General features: G+C 41.5%; 1 protein-coding gene and 1 pseudogene across 6 annotated transcripts in view; one reads left to right on the top strand and one right to left on the bottom strand.

Moving 5' to 3' along the window:
* Positions 1–17,235, top strand: part of LDLRAD4 (low density lipoprotein receptor class A domain containing 4) — a 684,091-nt gene that overhangs the window by 19,075 nt on the left and 647,781 nt on the right. The gene's annotated exons all lie outside the window — the stretch shown is intronic.
* LOC112322629 (chloride intracellular channel protein 1-like) overlaps positions 2,120–17,235 on the bottom strand; it is a 97,899-nt pseudogene continuing 82,783 nt past the window's right edge.

Here is a 17,235-nt window from a genome sequence, read left to right as displayed (position 1 = left end):
TAAGCATGTCAATATTTTTTGGCGTTGCTGTGTTTCAGACACTCTTGCACATAGAAACTCATTGCTTAGTAGTTAAATAGGGTAGTGTTTTAATAGACCCAACTCAGACCCATTTCAGTGGTGGAGGTGGGTCATACACATGGTCAGGGTGCTTTGGAAAGAGTCACAGGTTCATTTAGAAACAGAGCACCTGGGATGTCCTAGCGTCATGTGGTACAGCTGGCTGAAAGCTCAGATCCTCATGTTGCAGGTGCTGAGAGCTGCAGGCTCAGCTCCTTGCCACCCCCGCCCAAACATGCCCATGCCCTTCTCCAGGCCTGCACTCCCTACACTCTTGGCCTTCCTCTGTGTTCTTGAATTGGGAGGCGCCACTTTACCTTCCCTCTTTCCATGAGGCTCTCTAAGGGCATGTCAGCATCCTGGGTTGGCAGGTCCCCTCTCTCCCCAGTGTTTCCTCAGAGTTTAATTTTACTGTACATGTGTATGCTTGCACTCGTGTTTGCATGCATTGTGTGTGCATGTCACACCTGACTTTCCCACAGAACACGAACTCTGAGCCATCAAGGTTTGTACTGTGTACTTTTATATTCCAAGTGCTTGACATAGGGCCTGCTACATAGTAGGTCTTCTGTGACTCTGGGGGGAGTGGATAGGTGAGACACAGCAGCCTTGGGGAAGATTGCAGTTTGTGATCTAGTCTCATGTTTCTTGCTTAAAGAATTGGCCCTGCTTTGGCAAACTTGGTCCCTTACTTCTTTATATATGTCCTATTGGGCATGCCACATGGCACTGTGCTAGTTTATGAGGACCCAAATATGCATAATGTTCAACACTGGCCATATGATTTGTAGTTCTTCCTGTGTGATTTCTTATCATTATCTATGTTTGCACAAGTTCAGCCAGAATATTGTTCAGGGGCAACCTCACAGAGTCTCTTCAGCAATTCTAACATTTAGCATCACTCTCAAAAAAAGTTAATGCTTTGTGAACTGAGATGTTAGGCAGAGATCTCTCCTAGAGAGATATAACCTTGGTTAAATCAACTTCAGCGTGGTTGGACTATGTGTGTGTCTGAGGGACAAACAGTAGGAGCAGAGAAAGCAGTCGTGGTGAATTCACTCCCCGAGTCCTCCTTGCCAAAAGGCTATTTGTGGGCCTCATAGCTTCTTAGTCTGATTGACCACTTTGGATGATGTAGGGATGGCTCTCCAAATGTTGGTGTCCCTGCTGAAGTGGTACTGCAGAGTACTCTTTCTTCAGTCACAAAATGCTGTTCCTCCACCACTGCCCTCCTGTTCACCTCACCTCATGATGGAGTCTTCTGGAGGCTGGTTTCATGGGTTATTATTAAGGATATCCTACACCAAAACTTCTCTTGCTGGAGGTTGAGGTTTTAAAGACAACTACCCCATTGTCTGATGTATCTTTGTATTTTATTGTAATTAAAAATTAATGTTGCAGGGTTCACATCACAGAGCCTCTCATGTACCACAGAAATCAGAGTAGGTTGGGTTTCTGGACTTAATACATTGGTATCTTCTGCCACTTGTAGGAGACCGGATGACCTTGTTAAGACATATGGTGTGGCTCCTGTTGCCTGTCCTCCTCTGCTGTGGGGATAGGACTCAGGCCCCAGGGTCTATTTCATCATGTTTAAGAGTAGATTAGACCTGTGTCTCTACCCCGTAGAAAACATATATCCTGTAGGAGATCTAGGATTCATCCCTTGTGTACCAGTCGTATACTATTGTTTTCTTTGCGTGCCCAGCTTTCTTTTAGAAGTGATTTAAAAACAGCTACAAAAATACATATAATGTTAAAAAATAATAAGAGATTGAGGGTTTTTAGGAAAAAGAAAATATGAGTTTGAACATAGCTTTTTTTTTTCATTCTGTATTTTATTACTGAAATACATTGTCCTACCCATCCCATACACAATAAAAATCTCACCTGGATCCCCCTTTCCATCCCCTCATCCCCAGGCAGTCCTGCACAAGTGCTCTAGAATTCACTTCCCTCTGGACATTTTGGAGTGTGTCCATTAGATAGCCAAGTGGAAACCACCTGGGGGTCTTTGTGGAGAAAAGTGGAGGGGGCTTGAGGGAGCCCCAGGAGGAGCTTATTTGAGGGCCATGGCCACTTGCTCATGGGCCAGCTTGATCTCATCATCACTTTGACAGGTGGAGGCGAACTCTTCCTGCATATAGGCATTGCACAAGTACTGATGCACCCCACAGAACACTTTAGGGATGGAGAATCCACGGAACTTCTTACACACTGCCTATGTGGAGCTTTGTGGAGCTCCGACTATGTGGAGCTTTGGCAACAGGTTGCAGTCAGCCAGAGGGAGCTCATTTCCATCCAAAAACTTCCTCTGAGAGATGACCTTATGCTCAGCACTGGTCTTATCCACTTCTTCTTGGAGGAGGGGTGTCAAGTAATTGTCTAAAACTTTCAGGGATATTGGGAGCCCCTTCTCCAGATTATCATTGAGTGCTGGGTTTGAATCCTTGATGTAGGCAGAAAATTTGGCAAATATGTCCAGGTCAGCTCTGTTTGATTAAGGGTTCAGAGCTGCCAGCCTGGGGTATCTGGGAAAGGCACAGCTCTGCCTCCAGAAATTCCCCAATCTTATTGGTGTCTGTGTGCACTTTGGTGCCATACAGCAGAAATGGGAGCTGCCCCTCTGGGCACAGCTTCTGCACCATGTCGGTGTGCCTCTTGGTGTCAAGGGTGGTGACGTTGCAAGTGACTCTCTTGAGCCAGACCACCCTGAATAGTCTCTGGGAGAACCTTGGCCCCAACACCACCAAGCTTCCCCAACAATTCGAGCTGTGGTTGTTCAGCCTTGCTTGTTCTGCATTGGGGTGAACATAGCTTTGTTAACCAAAGTATTTCAGACATACTGACTTACTAGAATCCTTTATTTACAAGTGTCCAGGGATGGCCATTGAAACAATTTTGTTTAGAATTTTAGTATTTGAAGTTTTACGTGAGAGAAGTAAATTTTAAGTCACCCCAATACCAGTTTACATTTCTTCTACAGGTAAGCTGTTAAGGTTTTAGGATGTGCTCCAAAGAGGTCGTTTAGTTTCTACTGGTGTTTTGGTTCAGGGTTGGAGCTGTGTTTGGGTGATTAGTGACATCTAAGTATGGTAGAGCAGGCAAGAGCTTTGCAGACTTTATTCAGATGTAGAAAAACTACCTTAGAGCACTTATTAATTACTTTCACTAAGAAATGGATTTTTCAGAGCAGTAATACAAAGATTAATACTATTTTACTTTTTAAAATACGATAATCCTTGAATACTTTGTAGTTTATTTAGTATTTTAAAAAAGAAATAAGAACTAAATGCAAAAGGTGTGGTGTTTTATTAACTCTAAAAAAATAATTTTCTTTTTAAAAAAATTTTTTATTGTTACTCAATTACAGTTGTCTGCATTTTCTCCCCATCCCGCCAACCCACCCCAGCCAAACCCACCTCCCTCACCTGCCTCCACCCTCCCCCTTGATTTTGTCCATGTGTCATTTATACTAATTCCTGAAAACTGCTCTCCCCACTATCCCCTCCCCATTCCCCTCTGGCTATTGTTAGATTGTTCTTACTTCAGTGTCTCCTGTTATATTTTGTTTGCTTTTTTCTTTTGTTGATTATGTTCCAGTTAAAGGTGAGATCATATGGTATTTGTCCCTCACTGCCTGGCTTATTTCACTTAGCATAATGCTCTCCAATTCCATCCATGCTGTTGCAAAGGGTAGGAGCTCCTTCTTTCTCTCTGCTGCATAGAATTCCATTGTGTAAATGTACCATAGTTTTTTGATCCACTCATTTGCTGATGGGCTCTTAAGTTGCTTCCAGTACATGGCTATTGTAAATTGTGCTGCTATGAACGTTGGGGTGCATAGGTTCTTTTGGATTGGTGTTTCAGGATTCTTAGGGTATAATACCAGCAGTGGAATTGCTGGGTCAAAGGGCAGTTCCATTTTTAGTTTTCTGAGGGAATTCCATACTGTTTTCCACAGTGGCTGCACCAGTCTACATTCGCACCAGCAATGTACTAGGGTGCACTTTTCTTCGCATCCTCTCCGACATTTGTTTGTTGATTTGTTTATGTTGGCCACTCTGACATGTGTGAGATGGTACCTCATTGTGGCTTTAATTTGCATCTCTCTGATGGCTAGTGATGTTGAGCATCTTTTCATATGTCTCTGGGCCCTCTGTATGTCTTCCTTGGAGAAGTGTCTGTTCAAGTTCTTTGCCCATTTTTTAATTGGGTTGTTTGTCTTTCTGGAGTGGAGTCCTGTGAGTTCTTTATATATTTTGGAGATCAGGCCCTTGTCTGAGGTATCATTGGCAAATATGTTTTCCCATTCTGTTGGTTCTGTTTTCATTTTAATGCTGTTTTCTTTAGCCATGCAGAAGCTTTTTATTTTGATGAGGTCCCATTTGTTTATTCTTTCTTTTATGTCCCTTGCTTTAGGGGACAGGTCTGTGAGGATGTTGCTGCGTGGAATGTATGAGATTTTCCTGCCAATGTTTTCCTCTAGGACTTTTATGGTGTTACGACTTATATTTATGTCTTCTATCTACCTTGAATTTATTTTTGTATATGGTGTAGGTTAGTGATCGAGTTTCACTTTTTTGCACATAGATGTCCAGATCTCCCAACATCATTTGTTGAAGAGGCTATTTTTGCTCCATTTTATGCTCCTGCCTCTTTTGTCAAATATTAATTGACTGTAAAGACTTGGGTGTATTTCTGGGCTCTGTGTTCTGTTCCATTGGTCTATGTGCCTGTTTTTAAGCCAGTACCAGGTTGTTTTGATTACAGTGGCCTTGGAATACAGTTTGATATCAGGTATTGTGATCCCTCCTGCTTTATTCTTCCTTCTGAAAATTGCTGCAGCTATTTGGGGTCATTTGTGGTTCCATATGAATTTCTGAAATGTTTGTTCTAAATCTGTGAAATATGTTATGGGTACTTTAATAGGGATTGCATTGAAATCTATAAATTGCTTTGGGTAGTATGGCCATTTTGATGATGTTAATTCTTCCAATGCGTGAGCATGGTACATGCTTCCATTTGTTTGTGTCTTCCTTAATTTCTTTCTTCAGTGTTGTGTAATTTTCTCAGTACAGGTCTTTTACCTCCTTGGTTAGGTTTATTCCTAGGTACTTTATTTTTCTTGTTGCTATATCGAATGGGATTTTTTTCCTGATTTCTGTTTCTGCAGTTTTGTTGCTGGTAGACAGGAATGCCTTTGATTCCTGAGTATTGACTTTGTATCCAGCTGTTTTGCCAAATTCATTTATTAGGTCCAGTATGTTTTGGTGGAGTGTCTAGGATTTTCCATGTACACTATCATGTCGTCTGGAAACAGTGACAGTTTCATTTCCTCCTTTCCAATTTGGATTCCTTTTATTTCTTTTTCTTGTCTGATTGCTGTGGCTAGGATTTCCAGTACTATGTTGAATAGGAGTGGTGAGAGAGGGCATTCTTGTCTTGTTCCTGATCTTAGTGCGAAAGCTCTAAGTTTTTGTCCATTGAGTATGATGTTGGCTGTAGGTCTCTCATCTATGGCCTTTATTATGTTGAGGACTGCTCCCTTTATTCCCACTTTGCTGAGTGTTTTTATCAGAAATGGGTGCTGTATCTGATCAAATGCTTTTTCTGCATCTATTGATATGATCATGTGATTTTTGTCTTTGCTGTTGTTGATGTGATGTATTATGTTTATTGATTTGCGAATATTGTGCCATCCTTGCATCCCTGGGATTAATCCCACTTGGTCATGGTGTATGATCTTTTTAATGTATTGCTAGATGTGGTTTCCCACTATTTTGTTGAGAATTTTAGCGTCTATATCAGCTATATTGGCCTGAAGTTTTCTTTCTTCGTTGTGTATTTATCTGGTTTTGGGATTAGGGTGATGCTGGCTTCATAAAAAGAGTTTCGAAGTCTTTCATCATTTCGGATTGTTTTGAACAGTCTGTGAAGGATAGGGGTTAGCTCTTCCTTAAATGCTTTGTAGAATTCTCCTGTGAAACCATCTGGTCCTGGGCTTTTGTGTGTTGGGAGTTTTTTAATGACTGCTTCAATTTCATCTGCTGTTGTTGGTCTCTTCAGGCTTTCTGCTTCTTCTTCATTCAGTTTTGGAAGATTATAGTTTTCTAGAAATGTGTCCATTTCACCTAGGTTTTCAAATTTCTTGGCATACAGGTCTTCATAGTAATTTCTTACAATTCTTTGTATTTCTGTAGTATCAGTTGTAATCTCTCTCCTTTCATTTCTAATTGTGTTTATTTGGATCCTCTTTTTTTCTTGATGAGCCTACTGAAAGGCTTGTCAATTTGTTTATCTTTTCAAAGAACCAGCTCCTGGGTTCATGGATACTTAGAATTGTGCTTTTAGACTCTATGTCATTTAATTCTGCTCTGGTCTTGGTTATTTCCTTCCTTGTACTTGCTCTGGGAGGTCTTTCGTGTTGTTCCTCTAGTACTTGTAGGTGTAGGGTTACGTTGTTTGTTTGAAATATTTCTATCATTTTAAGGTAGGCCTGTATTGCTATGAACTTCCCTCTCAGGACTGCCTTTGCTGTGTCCCATAAGTTTTGGGTTGTTGTGAGTTCATTTTCGTTTGTTTCCAGAAAGTTTTTGATTTCTTCCCTAATCTCGTTCTTGACCCATTCGATGTTTAATAGCATGCTATTCGGTCTCCATGATTGTGAGTGTTTTGGGTTTTTTTCCTTTGGGGTTGGTTTCTATTTTCAGTCCCTTGTGGTCAGAGAAAATGCTTGATATGATTTCAATTTTCTTGAATTTGTTGAGGTTGTTATGTGTCCTATCATGTGGTCTATCTTTGAAGATATTCCATGTGCACTTGAAAAGAATGTGTATTTTGCTTCTTTGGGATGAAAAGCTCTATATATATCAGTTAAGTCCATTTCATCTAGGGAATTGTTCAGTGACACAATATCCTTGTGTATATTTTGTTTGGAAGACCTGTCCATTTTTGACAGTGGGGTGTTAAAATCCCCTACCTAATTGTGTTGCTGTCAATATCTTTCTTGAAGTCCTCCAAGATTTTCTTTATGTATTTGGGTGCTCCTATGTTGGGTGCATATATTTTTACAATGTTTATGTCTTGACGTCATTCCCCGCTGGCCTTTCTGAGTGGGAGCTGGGCCCACACCACACAGAACGGGCTCCTGTAACCATTCATGCTGTTGCAAAGGGGGAAGATGGCAGCAACATTGGTGGGAGGGGAATCCACTTCCCCTCAGCGCCAGGGAAATACCTAGCTGATCTGAGGAGCAGAGCGAAAAGCCAACGGTATTCCAGCATATACGAAGATCAGAGACCAAAGATAGAGGACATTGAAAGATCTGACGGTGAGACAACAAAACCTGGAGTGCTGAAAAGACTAGAGTTAGACCGTGTTAAACACATAAACGTCAGCTCAAGACCAGTGAGCACAGGAGAGTAAGGAGACAGAACCACCGAATCCCATTGGCATTCTACCATAGAAGTTCATATCATAAACCCAGGGAGTCAGAACAAAGCAATTTAAGAAGCAGAGGCCAACAAGAAGAGTCTCACAAACAATGGGAAGACAAAGAAACAATCCCCAAATGAAAGGAAAGGAGGAGGTCTCAGAAAGAATACTAACCGAAAAAGAGGCAAGTCAACTATCAGATACTGAGTTCAAAGCAATGGTCATCAGGAAGCTCACTGAGCTCTCTGAGCTCAAAGAGAACTACCAGAAACTACAAGGAAACTACAATGAACTCACTGCAAACTATATCAACATGAAAAAGGAAATAGAAAATATCAACAAGAGCCAAGAGGAAATGAAGAATACAATTTCTGAATTGAAGAACACAGTAGAAGGAATTAAAAGCAGACTTGATGAAGCAGAGGATCGGATCAGCGAGCTGGATGATAAAGTAGAAAAAAACACCAGAAGGAGCAAGAAAAGGAAAAGAGGCTCAGAAAGAATGAAGAGGCAATAAGGGAAATGCAGGACAACATGAAACGTAACAATATCCGTATAATAGGAATACCAGAAGGAGAAGAAGAAGAGCAAGGGAGAGAAAACCTGTTTGAAAAAGTAATGATGGAAAATTTCCCTAATCTGAGGAGAGAAAAAGTCACCCAAATCCAGGAATCACATAGAGTCCCAAACAAGATGAACCCAAAGACACCCACTGCAAGACACATCATAATTAAAATGGCAAATTTTCAAGACAAAGAGAGGATCCTAAAGGCAGCAAGGGAGAAACAGGAAGTAACATACAAGGGAGCCCCAATAAGGTTAGCAACTGACTTCTCAATGGAAACGCTTCAAGCCAGAAGAGAATGGCAAAAAGTATTCCAAGTACTGAGAACCAGAGGCCTACAACCAAGACTACTTTACCCAGCAAGGCTCTCAATCAAGAAAGAAGACCAAATAAAGAGTTTCCCAGACAAAAGAAGTCTAAAAGAATACAGCTCCACCAAACCAGTTCTGCAAGAGATGCTAAAGGGATTGCTTTAAGGAAAGGAAGGAAAAGAGAAAGACAGAGGAATGCAGGTAGGAAATAATGGCAATGAATAACTACCTATCGATAATAACCTTAAACGTAAATGGATTAAATGCTCCAATCAAAAGACATAGAACAGCTGAATGGATAAGAAAACATGACCCACACATATGCTGCCTACAAGAAACCCATCTCAGGACAAAAGACTTACACAGACTGAAAGTGAAGGGCTGGAAACAAATTTTCCAAGCAAACAGACAGGAAAAAAAAGCAGGGGTAGCAATACTCATATCAGACAAAATAGACTTCCAAAGAAGGGCCATAAAGAGAGACCCAGAAGGTCACTTCATAATACTCAAAGGAAGAATCCACCAAGAAGACATAAACATTATAAATATATATGCACCCAACATAGGAGCACCCAAATACATAAAGAAAATCTTGGAGGATTTCAAGAAAGATATTGACAGCAACACAATTATAGTAGGGGATTTTAACACCCCACTATCAAAAATGGACAGGTCTTCCAAACAAAAGATCAACAAAGATATTGTGTCACTTAACAATACCTTAGAGGAAATGGACTTAACTGATATATACAGAGCTTTTCATCCCAAAGAAGCAAAATACACGTTCTTTTCAAGTGTCCATGGAACTTTTTCAAAGATAGACCACATGATAGGACACAAAGCAAGCCTCAACAAATTCAAGAAAATTGAAATCATATCAAGCATCTTCTCTGACCACAAGGGTCTGAAACTAGAAACCAACGCCAAGGGTAAAAACCCAAAACACTCAAAAGCATGGAGACTGAATAGCATGCTATTAAACAATGAATGGGTCAAGAACGAGATTAGGGAAGAAATCAAAAACTTCCTGGAAACAAATGAAAACGAACTCACAACAACCCAAAACCTATGGGACACAGCAAAGGCAGTCCTGAGAGGGAAGTTCATAGCAATACAGGCCTACCTTAAGAAGTTAGAAACAGTTCAAACAAACAACCTAACCCTATGCCTACAAGAACTGGAGGAACAACAACAAAGACAGCCCAGAGCAAGCAGAAGGAAGGAAATAACCAAGATCAGAGCAGAACTAAATGACATAGAGACTAAAAGCACAATTGTAAGGATCAATGAATCCAGGAGCTGGTTCTTTGAAAAGATAAACAAAATCGACAAGCCTTTAAGTAGGCTTATCAAGAAGAAACGAGAGAGGATCCAAATAAACAGAATTAGAAATGAAAGTGGAGAGATTACAACTGATACCACAGAAATACAAAGGATCATAAGAAATTACTATGAAGACCTGTATGCTAAGAAATTTGAAAACCTAGATGAAATGGACACATTTCTAGAAAAATATAATCTTCCAAAACTGACTGAAGAAGAAGCAGAAAACCTGAACAGACCAATATAAGCAAAGGAAATTGAAACAGTCATCAAGAAACTCCCATCACACAAAAGCCCTGGACCAGATGGTTTCACAGGAGATTTCTACAAAGCATTTAAGGAAGAACTAACCCCTATCCTTCACAGACTATTCGAAAAAATCCAAACTGATGGAAGACTCCCAAACTCTTTTTATGAAGCCAACATCATCCTAATCCCCAAACCATCTAAAGACACAACAAAGAAAGAAAACTTCAGGCCAATATCGCTGATGAACATAGACGCTAAAATTCTCAACAAAATATTAGCAAACGGCATCCAGCAATATATTAAAAAGATCATCCACCATGACCAAGTGGGATTAATCCCAGGGATGCAAGGATGGCACAATATTCGCAAATCAATAAACATAATACATCACATCAACAACAGCAAAGACAAAAATCACATGATCATATCAATAGATGCGGAAAAAGCGTTCGATAAGATACAGCATCCATTTCTGCTAAAAACACTCAGCAAAGTGGGAATAAAGGGAGCAGTCCTCAACATAATTAAGGCCATATATGAGAGACCTATAGCCAACATCACACTCAATGGACAAAAACTTGGAGCTTTCCCACTAAGATCAGGAACTAGGCAAGGATGCCCTCTCTCACCACTCGTATTCAACATAGTATTGGAAGTCCTAGCCACAGCAATCAGACAAGAAAAAGCAATAAAAGGCATCCAAATTGGAAAGGAGGAAATGAAACTGACACTGTTTGCAGACGACATGATAGTGTACATGGAAAACCCTATAGACTCCACTCAAAAACTACTCGACCTAATAAATGAATTTGGCAAAATAGCTGGATACAGAGTCAATACCCAGAAATCAAAGGCATTCCTGTATACCAACAACGAAACTGCAGAAACAGAAATCAGGAAAAAAATCCCATTCGATATAGCAACAAGAAAAATAAAGTACCTAGGAATAAACCTAACCAAGGAGGTAAAAGACCTGTACTCAGAAAACTACACAACACTGAAGAAAGAAATTAAGGAAGATACAAACAAATGGAAGCATGTACCATGTTCATGGATTGGAAGAATTAACATCATCAAAATGGCCATACTACCCAAAGCAATTTATAGATTCAATGCAATCCCTATTAGAGTACCCATGACATATTTCACAGATATAGAACAAACATTGCAGAAATTCATATGGAACCATAAACGACCTCGAATAGCAGCAGCAATTTTGAGAAAGAAGAACAAAGCAGGAGGGATCACAATACCTGATATCAAACTGTATTCCAAGGCCACTGTAATCAAAACAGCCTGGTACTGGCTTAAAAACAGGCCCATAGACCAATGGAACAGAATAGAGAGCCCAGAAATACACCCAAGTCTTTACAGTCAATTAATATTTGATAAAGGAGGCAGGAGCATAAAATGGAGCTAAAACAGTCTCTTCAACAGATGGTGTTGGGAGATCTGGACAGCTACGTGCAAAAAAATGAAACTCGATCACCAACTTACACCATACACGAAAATAAACTCAAGATGGATAAAAGACTTAAATATAAGCCGTAACACCATAAAAGTCCTTGAGGAAAACATTGGCAGGAAAATCTCAGACATTCCACGCAGGAACATCCTCACAGACACATCCCCTAAAGCAAGGGATATAAAGGAAAGAATAAACAAATGGGACCTCATCAAAATAAAAAGCTTCTGCAGGGCTAAAGAAAACAGCACCAAATTACAAAGAGAACCAACAGTATGGGAAAACATATTTGCCAATGATACCTCAGACAAGGACCTGATCTCCAAAATATATAAAGAACTCACACGACTCCACTCCAGGAAGACAAACAACCCAATTAAAAAATGGGCGAAGGACTTGACAGACACTTCTCCAAGGAAGACATACAGAGGGCCCAGAGACATATGAAAAGATGCTCAGCATCACTAGCCATCAGAGAGATGCAAATTAAAGCCACAATGAGGTACCATCTCACACCAGTCAGAATGGCCAACATAAACAAATCCACAAACAAATGTTGGAGAGGATGTGGAGAAAAGGGAACCCTCGTGCACTGTTGGTGGGAATGCAGACTGGTGAGGCCACTGTGGAAAACAGTACGGAATTTCCTCAGAAAACTAAAAATGGAACTGCCCTTTGACCCAGTAATTCCGCTGCTGGGATTATACACTAAGAACCGTGAAACACCAATCCAAAAGAATCTGTGCACCCCAATGTTCCTAGCAGCACAATTTACAATAGCCAAGTACTGGAAGCAACCGAAGTGCCCATCAGCAAACGAGTGGATCCAAAAACTATGGTATATTTAAACAGTGGAATTCTACGCAGCAGAGAGAAAGAAGGAGCTTATACCCTTTGCAACAGCATGGATGAAACTGGAGAGCATTATGTTAAGTGAAATAAGCCAGGAAGTGAGGGACAAATACCATATGATCTCACCTTTAACTGGAACATAAGCAATAGAAGGAAAAAGCAAACAAAATATAACCAGAGTCATTGAAGTTAAGAACAATCTAACAATAGCCAGGGCGGGGGTGGGGGCGGGGACAGTGGGTAGAGGGGATTACAGGAACTACTATAAAGGACACATGGACAAAACCAAGGGGGAGAGTGGAGAGGGAGAAGGGAGGTGGGTTCAGCTGGGGTGGGGTGGAGGGATGGGGAGAAAAGGCATACAACTGTAATTGAATAACAATTAAAAAAAAAAGAATGATAAAAAAACAAACAAACAATGTTTATGTCTTCTTGGTGGATTCTCGTTTGAGTTTTATGAAGTGACCTTCTGGGTCTCCCTTCATGGCCCTTCTTTTGAAGTCTATTTTGCCTGATATGAGTATTGCTACCCCTGCTTTTTTTTCGTGTTTGTTTGCTTGGAAAATTTGTTTCCAGCCCTTCACTTTCAGTCTGTGAAGGCCTTTTGTCCTGAGATGGGTCTCTTGTAGGCAGCATATGTATGGGTCATGTTTTCTTATTCATTCAGCTATTCTATGTCTTTTGATTGGAGCATTTAATCCATTTATGTTTAAGGTTATTATCAATAGGTAGTTATTCATTGCCATTTTTTCATACCTGTGTTCCTGTCTCTTTCTCTTTTCCTTCCTTTCCTTAAAGCAGTCCCTTTAGCATCTCTTGCAGAGCTGGTTTGGTGGAGCTGTATTCTTTTAGACTTCTGTTGTCTGGGAAGCTCTTTATTTGGCCTTCTATCTTGACTGAGAGCCTTGCTGGGTAAAGTAGCCTTGGTTGCAGGCCTCTGGTTCTCATTACTTGGAATATTTTTTGCCATTCTCTTCTGGCTTGGAGGATTTCCATTGAGGAGTCAGCTGCTATGATTATTCGGGCTCCCTTGTATGTTACTTCCTGTTTCTCCCTTGCTGCCTTTAAGATCCTCTCTTTATTTTGGAATTTTGCCATTTTAATGATGATGTGTCTTGCAGTGGGTCTCTTTGGGTTCCTCTTGCTTGGGACTCTCTGTGTTTCCTGGATTTGTGTGACTTTTTCTCTCATCAAATTAGGGAAATTTCCATCATTACTCTTTCAAACAGGTTTTCTCTCCCTTGTTCTTCTTCTCCTTCTGGTATCCCTATTATACAGATATTATTATGTTTCATGTTGTCCTGCATTTCCCTTAATCCCTCTTTGTTCTTTCTGAGCCTCTTTTCCTTTTCTTGCTCTCTCTTGGTGTTTTTTTCTACTTTGTCCTCCAGCTGGATGATCCGATCCTCTGCTTCATCAAGTCTTTTTTTGATTCCTTCTCGTGTGTTCTTCAGTTCAGAAATTGTATTCTTCATTTCCTCTTGGCCCTTGTTGATAGTTTCTATTTTCTCTTTCATGTTGATATAGTTTGCAGTGAGTTCATTGTAGTTTCCCTGTAGTTTGTGGTAGTTCTCTGTGAGCTCAGTGAGCTTCCTGATGACCATTGCTTTGAACTCAGTATCTGATAGTTGACTTGCCTCTATTTCAGTTCGTATTCTTTGTGAGGCTTCCTCCTTTCCTTTCATTTGGGGATTGTTTCTTTGTCTTCCCATTGTTTGTGAGACTCTTCTTGTTAGCCTCTTCTTCTTAAATTGATGTGTTCTGACTCCCTGGATTCATGGTATGAACTTCTGTGGTAGAATGCCAGTGGGATTCAGTGGTGCTGTCTCCTTAATCTCCTGAGCTCACTGATCTTGGGCTGTCATGTGTGTTGGCTCTGTATGTCTTTGGGTTTTGATTGTTGTTGGGTCTTTCACTGATGGGTCCTTCCCTTGTGCTGGTTAATTGAGGGTCACTCCGTCCACCACATCTTGTATTCTCTTAGCAGATGTGGACAGTTTGTATTGAAGCTGATTCTTCTGTTTGTACAACGTTTTGAGGCTTCTCTCTCACTCTTGTTCAGTTGTTTGTTCTGAGTTATTTCTCCAGTATTTGGTTGTATTTTCAGATAAGTCCTGGGTTGAGGTTAGTGTGGCTTCCACGCCCTTCTTCACCTTCTTCCGTAGTTATCTGTTGGTGGTTTCTTTGTTGGTGGGTTTCCTCTTCCAGCAGGTGTACTGGTGTTCACCGCTCCCACCTTGCAAGTTCTCTGGCATAGCAAAGGGTCTCTTGTAGGCAGCATATGTGTGGGTCATGTTTTCTTATCCATTCAGCTATTCTATGTCTTTTGATTGGAGCATTTAATCCATTTATGTTTAAGGTTATTATCAATAGGTAGTTATTCATTGCCATTTTTGTCTCACTGTCTTAGTTATTAGGATGACCCCTGTTTTGGTCTAACTCTCATCTTTTCAGAGCTCCAGGTATTATTGTATCACCTGTGGGAAAAGGAGGAAGAAAAAAAAGGAAAGAAGGAAAAAGGAGTAGAAAAGGAAAGGACAGAAGGAAGGAAGAAGGGATAAAGAAAGATCGGAGGAAAGAGAAGAAGGAATTGTAACAAAAATTAAAAGAAAAAATAAAAGAAGGCAGGAAGAAGGAATAAAAAGGTAAAGGAAGAAAGGAAGAAGGAATAAGAAAATAAAGAAGGACAGAAGGGGAGAAGGAATAAAAAAAAAAGTCTTCTGCTGGCTTTAAACAGATCAGGTCAGTTCTGCTGGTCTTCCTGTCTGTGAAAGGGGAGGAGGTGGGTGGAGGGATTGGTTTCATTTTTCTCCCTTCTTGAGCCACACTCCTTGCTGTTGTGCAGCCTCCAGTCCAGTTCCTCAGGATCCTTCTGCTCCCCACTAGGCCTTTAGTTCACCAGTTGTGCTGTCCTTGAGGTGCACCAATTAGGGGCAACTCACACTCCACCTTCTTGCTGTTTGCTGTCCTAGATGCTAGGGGCTCTCCTTGCTCCTTCAGGGTAGTTCAGCCCCCTGCTGAGTCAAGTCTTTTTGGGGACTGCAGTCTCTCTTATCCCTGCAGCTCCCCTTGCTGGGCGTTCTGTCTTCCTCCTGGAGAGCAAGTAGGCCCTGCAGGACTCTGTGCACCGGGGCTAGGTGGGAGGTGTTCAGTCCCTGGTGCTTCAGGCGTGGTCACCCGCAGGCAGCCAGGCGGTTGATCGGGGTGCGCACCCACCTGGGCCTCAGGTGTGGGCGCCCAGGCCGCTGTTCGGAGTGCACACCTACCCGGGGGCTTTGGGCCTGTTCACCCAGGTAGCCATGCCACTGATCTGGGTCCACACCTACCTGGGCTTCAGGTGTGTGCTGGGGCTGCTTATCAGGTAGGTGTTCACAGTCCCCGGGCTGAGGGAGTGGGGGCACAAGAGGCCACGTCTGCTGCCGGAGAATTATCTCAACAGCCGCTGAGTGCCTCTATTTTCTCCATTTCTTTTTGAGAAATTCCTCCTACTCAAGCCCCTCCCCTCCCCCCCTGCCTGTCAAACTGGCTTCTCACACAGTCCAGCCTGGCTCTCTCCCAAGAATCTTGTAGCAGACCCTGAGGACCCGGCTGGGGGCTTCAGCCGCCCTGGTCCCCGCGCAGGTCCCAGGGACCTTATTGTCCTTAAGCACTATTCTTACCATCTGATCTTTCAATGTCCTCCATCTGTGGTCTCCGATCTTCATATATGCTGGAATACCGTTGGCTGTTTGCTCTGTTCCTCAGATCAGCTAGGCGTTTCACTGGTGCCGAGGGGAAGTGGACTCAGTTCCCAGCTATCTCGCTGCCATCTTCTCAAAATAATTTTCAAGTAGTTTATTCTAATCCATCTAACAGTTTTCTTTGACCTTCCTCTCACTTCTGACCCTGCTTGTCTCAACTTAATTTCAACTGTTAAACAGCTAGAGTCCCTGTTAGCTCCAAATTATTGCTGCCATCTTGTTTAGTTATCTCATTTATCAGGAGCAGCAGTGCTGGCAGCTTCTTTGCTGTCACTCCATTATGCCGGGAGCATCTCATCTGCTTGTCTGGGAGGATTAGTTAGCTCTCCTGGTGTGTGCCCTCTGCCTTTGTACCTTTGTTTCCACAGCCCTCATTTCTGCATTCCCTGTTTGAGTGTCTTTGAGCTGTCTTTCATGCTGGAAGCCCTTGCAGGGGTGTAAAACCTGTGGCCCACAGGCCGCATGCAGCCAGGATGGCTGTGAATGCGGCCCAACACAAAATCTTAAATTTACTTAAAATATCATGAGATATTTTTGTGATTACGTGTTGCAGTGTATTTAATGTGTGGCTCAAGACAACTTTTCTTCTTCTAGTGTGGCCCAGAGATGCCAAAAGGTTGGACACCCCTGCTTAGATTCTTTGTGTCTGACTCCAGCTGATCTTAATTCTCTAAGCAGGCCATGTTTTATTTGGGAGTACTTTACAACTCAAGTATGTAAAAGGGTAAGGCCACCTTACCATGGGCCCATGTGACGTGGCTTCTGTATCTTAACCTTGGGCACTTGCTAACTTCTATATAGTGTGCCTAACAGTGTCTCTCAAACTGTGAGGAGGGAAAATGAGATGAGGTAGCACTTGAAACTTTATATCAGCATCCATCCATCCATCCATCCATCCATCTGCCGACCCACCTACTCACCCATCCATTCATCTACCTCACCCAACTCCAACCACCTGTCACTTATTAAATTTAATTGCCAAGCATAAATTATATTAATGGTAGGGTTAAGGTTCCCAGTTTTCTGTATTACTATGTCTCTCTTTTTGTTATTATAATTACTAATTAATCTTTGAAATCTTTAAAAATTATTTATTGATCCATATGCAGTGTATTGCGGTTAATATAATTACTTTTATACCTGTAATTGTTGACATCAAAAGCTTAGGTCTCTCCTGTCTTCGCTGACACACCATATACACACACTCATACTCATTCAGAAACATGTGTGTGT

This window comes from Desmodus rotundus, chromosome 10 (assembly GCF_022682495.2).
Source record: "Desmodus rotundus isolate HL8 chromosome 10, HLdesRot8A.1, whole genome shotgun sequence".
Taxonomy (NCBI): Eukaryota; Metazoa; Chordata; class Mammalia; order Chiroptera; family Phyllostomidae; genus Desmodus; species Desmodus rotundus.
Note: the sequence above shows the minus strand (reverse complement) of the source record. Positions and strands in the feature narration are given on the sequence as shown.